The 6,000-nt window shown below is 45.3% G+C and overlaps 1 protein-coding gene across 3 annotated transcripts in view; it reads left to right on the top strand.

Moving 5' to 3' along the window:
* The first annotated feature begins 2,513 nt into the window (after positions 1-2,513).
* Positions 2,514-6,000, top strand: part of EPB41L5 (erythrocyte membrane protein band 4.1 like 5) — a 167,575-nt gene continuing 164,088 nt past the window's right edge. For 2 of the 3 annotated variants that reach the window (XM_037848982.1, XM_037848981.1), the window contains exon 1: positions 2,514-2,710. The gene's annotated coding sequence lies outside the window, so the exon portion shown is untranslated. The remainder of the gene's footprint in view (positions 2,711-6,000) is intronic. The other variant, XM_037848983.1, reaches the window with a different exon arrangement.

Here is a 6,000-nt window from a genome sequence, read left to right as displayed (position 1 = left end):
CCTTAAGGCCTAGATGGAGCGGTAGCCTCAGCCATTGCAATTGTTTGTGCAGCAGCCACATTTTCCTGGAACACTGAGGTGAGAGGTCCAACCCCTGAGAACGTGGGTGGCAGCACTCTTCTCAAAGGATGGGGGGAAGGCCCGCCCTCTCCAAGCTCCAGGGCAGATTCATCCTTTTCACGCTCATGGTTGGGCCCGGTCTCTTGACCTGACAAGATATCTTCGGTATAGACCTCAGCTTCCACAGTTATGACCTTGAAGTGATTTTTTTCCTTCAATCTGTCCCTTTTTTGTTCCTTTTGATCCAGGCTGACAGTGGTTCCATTCATACAGATCATGCAAATAACTTGTCGGTTTTGCATGTAGTACACAGGGGTCCAAACCATCAGACAAAAGGGCTTTCCACTGATCCTTCCTGGATAACTGCATTTCCAGTCCTGACTTCCATGGAAATTGCTGACTAGTTCCATGTTCAATTTAACCCTCACATGGAGCACTATTCTCTGGGGACTCATTTTCCAAACCATCAATTTCTGGTTTCTTTGTGCCCAGGAGTTCAGTTCTTAGCTTCTCCCTTTCCTCTCCCATTTTACTATAAACTGCAAGGAGAAACTAGGCTGACTTGCCACCTTTACCTTGGAAATCTCCTCAGCTAAATATCTAAGCTCATCACTTTCAAATTCTTCCATCCAACATCACTGCTCAATTTTGCCAAGTTCTCTGCCATTTTAAAACAAGGATCATCTTTTTTCCAGTTTCCAATAATACATCATTTTCTTCTTAGTCCTCATCAGAAGTACATTAACATCCATATTTCTACCAAAGTAGCAATTTAAGCCTCTTCTATCAAACAGCTCACAATTTTTCCAGCCTCTTCCCATTAACCAGTTCCAAAGCTATCACCACATTTTTGGTATCTGCAATAGCAGCACTCCACTATCCTGGTACCAAAATCTGTCTTATTTTCCTAGGCTGCTTAAAGCAAATACTGTGAAATGGTTTGGCTTGAATAATGAGAATTTATTAGCTTACAGTTTGAGGCCACAAAAATACCCAAATCAAGGCATCATCAAGGCTGTGCTTTCTTCCTGAAGACCAGGTGCCAGTGATCCTTTTTCTTCTGCCACATGGCAAGGCACATGGCATCTGCTGGTCTCTCTCTCCTCTTCAGGGTTTCCTTGCTTTCAGCTTCTTGGTTCAGAGGCCTCCTTTCTCAAGTCTGAATTCATTCCCTTTATAAAGGGCTCTAGTAATAGGATTAAGACCCATCCTGAATGAGGTGGGACACATCTTAACTGAAGTAGCCTTATCAAAATGTCCTACTTACAATGGGTTCACACCCACAGGAATGGATTAGATTTAACAACATGTTTTTCTGGGGTACATACAGCTCCAAACCACCACAAAGCTACATCATCTCTTCTCATCCCAGCCAGAGTGGTCTGCTTAACACCCCTAGTGGGCCACAGCTCTTACAGCCACAGCCCCTTTCCTCTCTGACTTGTCATCTCCCCCACACTCCCTCTTGCTCCCTCACCTCCAGCCACACTGGCCTCCTCCAACCAGCCAGCCGCATCCCCATCCCTCTCCCGGCCTTTGCCTGCTGCTCCCTCTGCCTGACTGCCCTTCCCCCAGAAGCCCACAGGCCCCTCATCCTCACTCACATGCTGCCTTCTTATTGAGCCCTTACTCCTTCCACAGCCCCGCTGGCTACAATGGCAGCCCCTCAGTCCCTATCTGCATTCCTGCTCATTTTCCTCTTCAGATTTACCAACATCTAACGTACTATGTATTTTACCAATTTATCCCATTGGCTTGCTGTTTTCTTCTGCTAGAATCTAAGCTCTGTAAGGGAGTTTTGTCAATCTTGTTTATTGGTTTTTCCAGCGTCTAGAACACGGCCTGGCCCAAGGAAGGCCCTTCTATAAATTATTTGTCGAATGAATGGACGAAATGCCAGTTTGTCCCAGAGGGCCTCTCTGACCACTCTATATTAAATAATAATCTTCTAATTGCTTTTTCTTGGTTTCATTTTTCTTCCTGACTCGTATCACCATTTGACATGTTTATTTACTGTTTCTCTCCCCACTAGAATGGGAGTTTCTGTAACAGCAGGGACCTAAGTCGCTTTTAATCTCTAACACTGGGGATACAGGCACATAATAGGCTCTCAATGAATATTTGGTGAATGAATTAATTTCTTGAACGAATGGATGAAAGTTTCCAGGCGCCAGGTTCCAAGCACCTGCGGCTGGGATAAAACAGCAGTACTAATTTGGGGTCGAGCTGGGGCCGCGCACCCACTCCGAGGGCGGGGCTCTGGGCGCCGGGGCTGGGTTCCGGCAGCGCCCCTTTAAACCAGCCGCCCACGCCGGCGAGCTAGCCCTCCTTCCAGCAGCGCCGAGCCGGGCATCGCCGCTTTAACCCGAGGCCCGCCCAGCCCGGCGACTTCCGGGGCGGTGCCATTGCCATTTTAAGAGCCGCACGGCCCACCCTCGGGGGGCGGGGCTTGAAGTGGGCTTTAAGGAGCGGGCGGGCGGACAGCCCTGCTTCCCGAGGGGATTAGCGCGGGGTGGGTGCGCACCTCTTGTCCGCCATTTCTTGGCGTCTCCCGAGGGGCTGCCCTTTCTTCAGCCCCGTTCGGGACCCCTCCCTGGGGTCGCCCGCGCCTCCTGCCCCCTTCGCCGCCGCACCGCGGACGCCAGCCCAGGTAAGCCGAGGCCCGGTGGCTCCGCCGGCTCCCCTCACGACCCCCGGGAGCTCCGCGCACCCGCACGGCTGGAGCTGCTGCCCGCGCTGCGGCCTCACCCCTGGGGACGCGGACCGGGGCCGCGCCGGGACCCTCCGGCCGCGCTGGCGGGCGAGCCTGACTTGCCGGCTCAAATATTAAACCCGCCGCGAGAGGAGGGGCGGTGGCGGCCAATGGGGCCGCGCCGCGGAGTTTCGGGCGATACTGCGCGTTGTGCTGGAGCCGGGAGCCCCGGGGCGAGTCCGGGGGCGGGGGCCCGATCCCGCGTCGGGGGGCGCTCGGCACCCTGCGGGGAGAGTCAGCGCGTTGCCGGTCCAGCTGGTGGACCTGAAGTTTATGTGACGTCCTTAGAAAAAAACCCGAAGGCGCTTTTCGGGCGGGTTTGCATTTGGGTAAAACTTCAGACACTTTGAAACTGGGAGAAGCAGATGTGTACCGCAGGAGTAACGAGGTCTGCAGGGACCCTCCACCCCCACCCGTGTCATTTGTTGCGTTAGTGATGGGTTCTTGGGCTTGTCAACATTAATTGTATGTGGCTATCTTTATGGTTTCTTAGTTCCAGGAATTCTACTTAAGAGGGTAAAGCCAGAAGGATCAACGCTGTGAAACCGATTGGAAATACGGTTTTGTTTTTGTTTTTGTTTTTGTTTTTCAAAAAATAAATTCAAGTTATTAAAGCCTTCACCTTTTTGTGTGCGTGTACAGTGTGCAGAACTGTTCTGAACGCGGAATATTTGTACACACGTCTGCAAAGAGTGCACGTTTAGGATATGGTAAATGATAGATAAGGAGAAAACAAGTAGCATTCAAAGGACTATCTGCCATGGCGGTACCTTTAAATCCTTCCTTCCTTTTAATCAAAGTATTTTGATGCCAGTCTACCTTCCACTGCCCTGAACATTAATGAGTTGAAATTAAGAAAGAGCTACTCCTACTGGAAAACAAGAGAACCTTCTATTACTTCATTGTCTCCCAAGATGAGAAACAGTAACTTGGGAATGGTTTGGCTGGAACCCCAGGCAGAGTTTGTGGCTGTGCAGCGTCATCCCTGGGGATCCGGAGCTTTCAGTAAGGAGAGTATCCCAGATGTCCAGCTTCTGCACTAGCTTGACTGGGTGTAATTCAGAAAAGGAATAGCTCATTGTTCCAGTCTTCTGGAGCCCTGGGTTATTCCACATGTTGTATTATGGTATTTTTTCTAGCGATTGATTGACAGTATTTTAAAATATCAAAAGTATTCTTTAAGAATTGGGGAAAAATTACCCATACACTCATTTCTCACTTAATTAACATATTGCTGAACCCTACCTAACATAGTGGACTGTTTGTACATATAAGGTGTCTTGCAGGCTTTTTAAAAACTGTCATAGATAAACTTCATTTGAAAATGGTATGTATTTCTTTACTTTTGTTGAATTACTCTCTTAAAAACATTTTCTGTATTGGAGTTACTGAGACAAAGATATTAAAATCTTTATGGCATATTGCTTTATCAAAAAAGCAATTGATTGGTCTTAACAAAAAGATTGTAGCCATCAGTCATGTGAGCATATGTACCTTTCATGAGAAATTTTCAGTTTTGGATATTTAGGTTTAAAAAAACACTTCAGTTAATATAGGTATTGAAATTGATTACTTCAATTTTCATTTCTAAGATTTTTTGTAAAGGAAAACATTGTTAGTTCATTGTTGAAAAATTAGAAAATATAGATTAAAAGCTAGTTTTGTTTTTAAGCCACATGATCCTACCATCCCAAAATTCCTCTTTATCATTTTAATGTAACTGGAGAGTTCTTTACTGAGCATTTGATGTGCAAGTTGCGGTGCTAACTGTTGGGTCCTGGTGGTGAAGAGCTCCACCTAGGCCTGTCCTTGTGTCTCTGTGAAGGAAGTGCCCAGTAAAAACAGTAATTAAACAGTTAGGTATTAAGTGTTCTAAAGAAAAGGCTAGGGATCAAAGGGACATGGGGCACCTAATTTAGACTCAGGAGTTGGGGAATGCTTTTCTGAGGAAAAGACATTTCAGGTATCAGTCTGAAGTTAGCTGTGTGAAGTGGGAGACCGTGGGGGGTGGTGAAGTAGAAAGAAGAGCATTCTAGAAAGCTGGAATAGCTAATACAAGGCCCCCCACATTAAAAAGGTGCCTGGCCTGAGCAGAAGGAGAACTGGAGCAGAGGAAGCAGCTGGGAGAAGGCTGCCAGAAGGGTCAGATGCACAGGAAGCACCATGGTGAGCAAACAGGGCCTGGGGTTTCAGGAGCCAGTGAAGATTTGTTAAGCAGGGATTGGAATTGTGCTTGCTAAAAATTCACTGGTTGTAGCATGAGGGATTCACGAGGATTCACTGGGGAACGGTGAATATTTAACAATGTAAGTTTTTAAAATTCACATGACACATTAATATAGAATATTTAAGGTATTATAGAATGTTTAGGTACTTCCCCCATGACCCTCTCCAGAGATCACCTCAATTAACAGCTTGCATGTCCTTCTAGTCCTTTTTCTTTGTGAGTGTGGATATATAAGTATGTTTACATATGTATGTGCTGTATCTCCTCTCCATTCCAGTTGGGATGCTATATTTATTTTTCTGTGATTTGATTTTTCACTTATAAATTTTTGATTGTCAGTATCCAAGTCATCTGTATTTTAAAAGCAGCTCTATTGGATGCTATAGTGTGTATCGTAATTTCTTTCAACACTCTCATGTGACGGTCATTTTAAAACTTTTAAATCAATTATGCTCTGAACATCCTTGTTCCCACAACTTGGAGCCATTGTATGATTATTTCTTTAGGATGTTCTTCCAGATACAGAATTGCTGAATGAAAAAGTACATGCATTAAACCTTTTGAGGGTGTGGTTAAATCCTCCTCCAAAGAGGACAGTGAATGAGGGTGATTGTTTTTCCCGCATTCTTTTCAAGACTGGCTATCTTAAGTTTTTAATATGATGAATGATATCTTATTGTTTTGGATTTCTATGGTTGCTGTTGAGGTTGAGCATCTTTTATGAATATTATATCATTTTGAGACTTGTTTCTTCATATCTTGCCCATTTTTTTTCTGTTTGGTTGTTTATCTTAGTGATTTGCAATAGTTCTTTACTAAACTGGATATTAATCCTTCAGAATTTTTTTTTTTGTAGAAAATTGTTTAAAAGCCTTTCACTGTAATACGGATGCTAATGGGATTTAAGTATGTTTCCTTCTAGTACCAGCTTTTTTTTTTTAGTCCCATCTGAAATTTATTT

Source organism: Choloepus didactylus, chromosome 9 (genome assembly GCF_015220235.1).
Source record: "Choloepus didactylus isolate mChoDid1 chromosome 9, mChoDid1.pri, whole genome shotgun sequence".
NCBI classification, from domain to species: Eukaryota; Metazoa; Chordata; class Mammalia; order Pilosa; family Megalonychidae; genus Choloepus; species Choloepus didactylus.
This window is presented reverse-complemented; position numbering and strand designations above follow the sequence as displayed.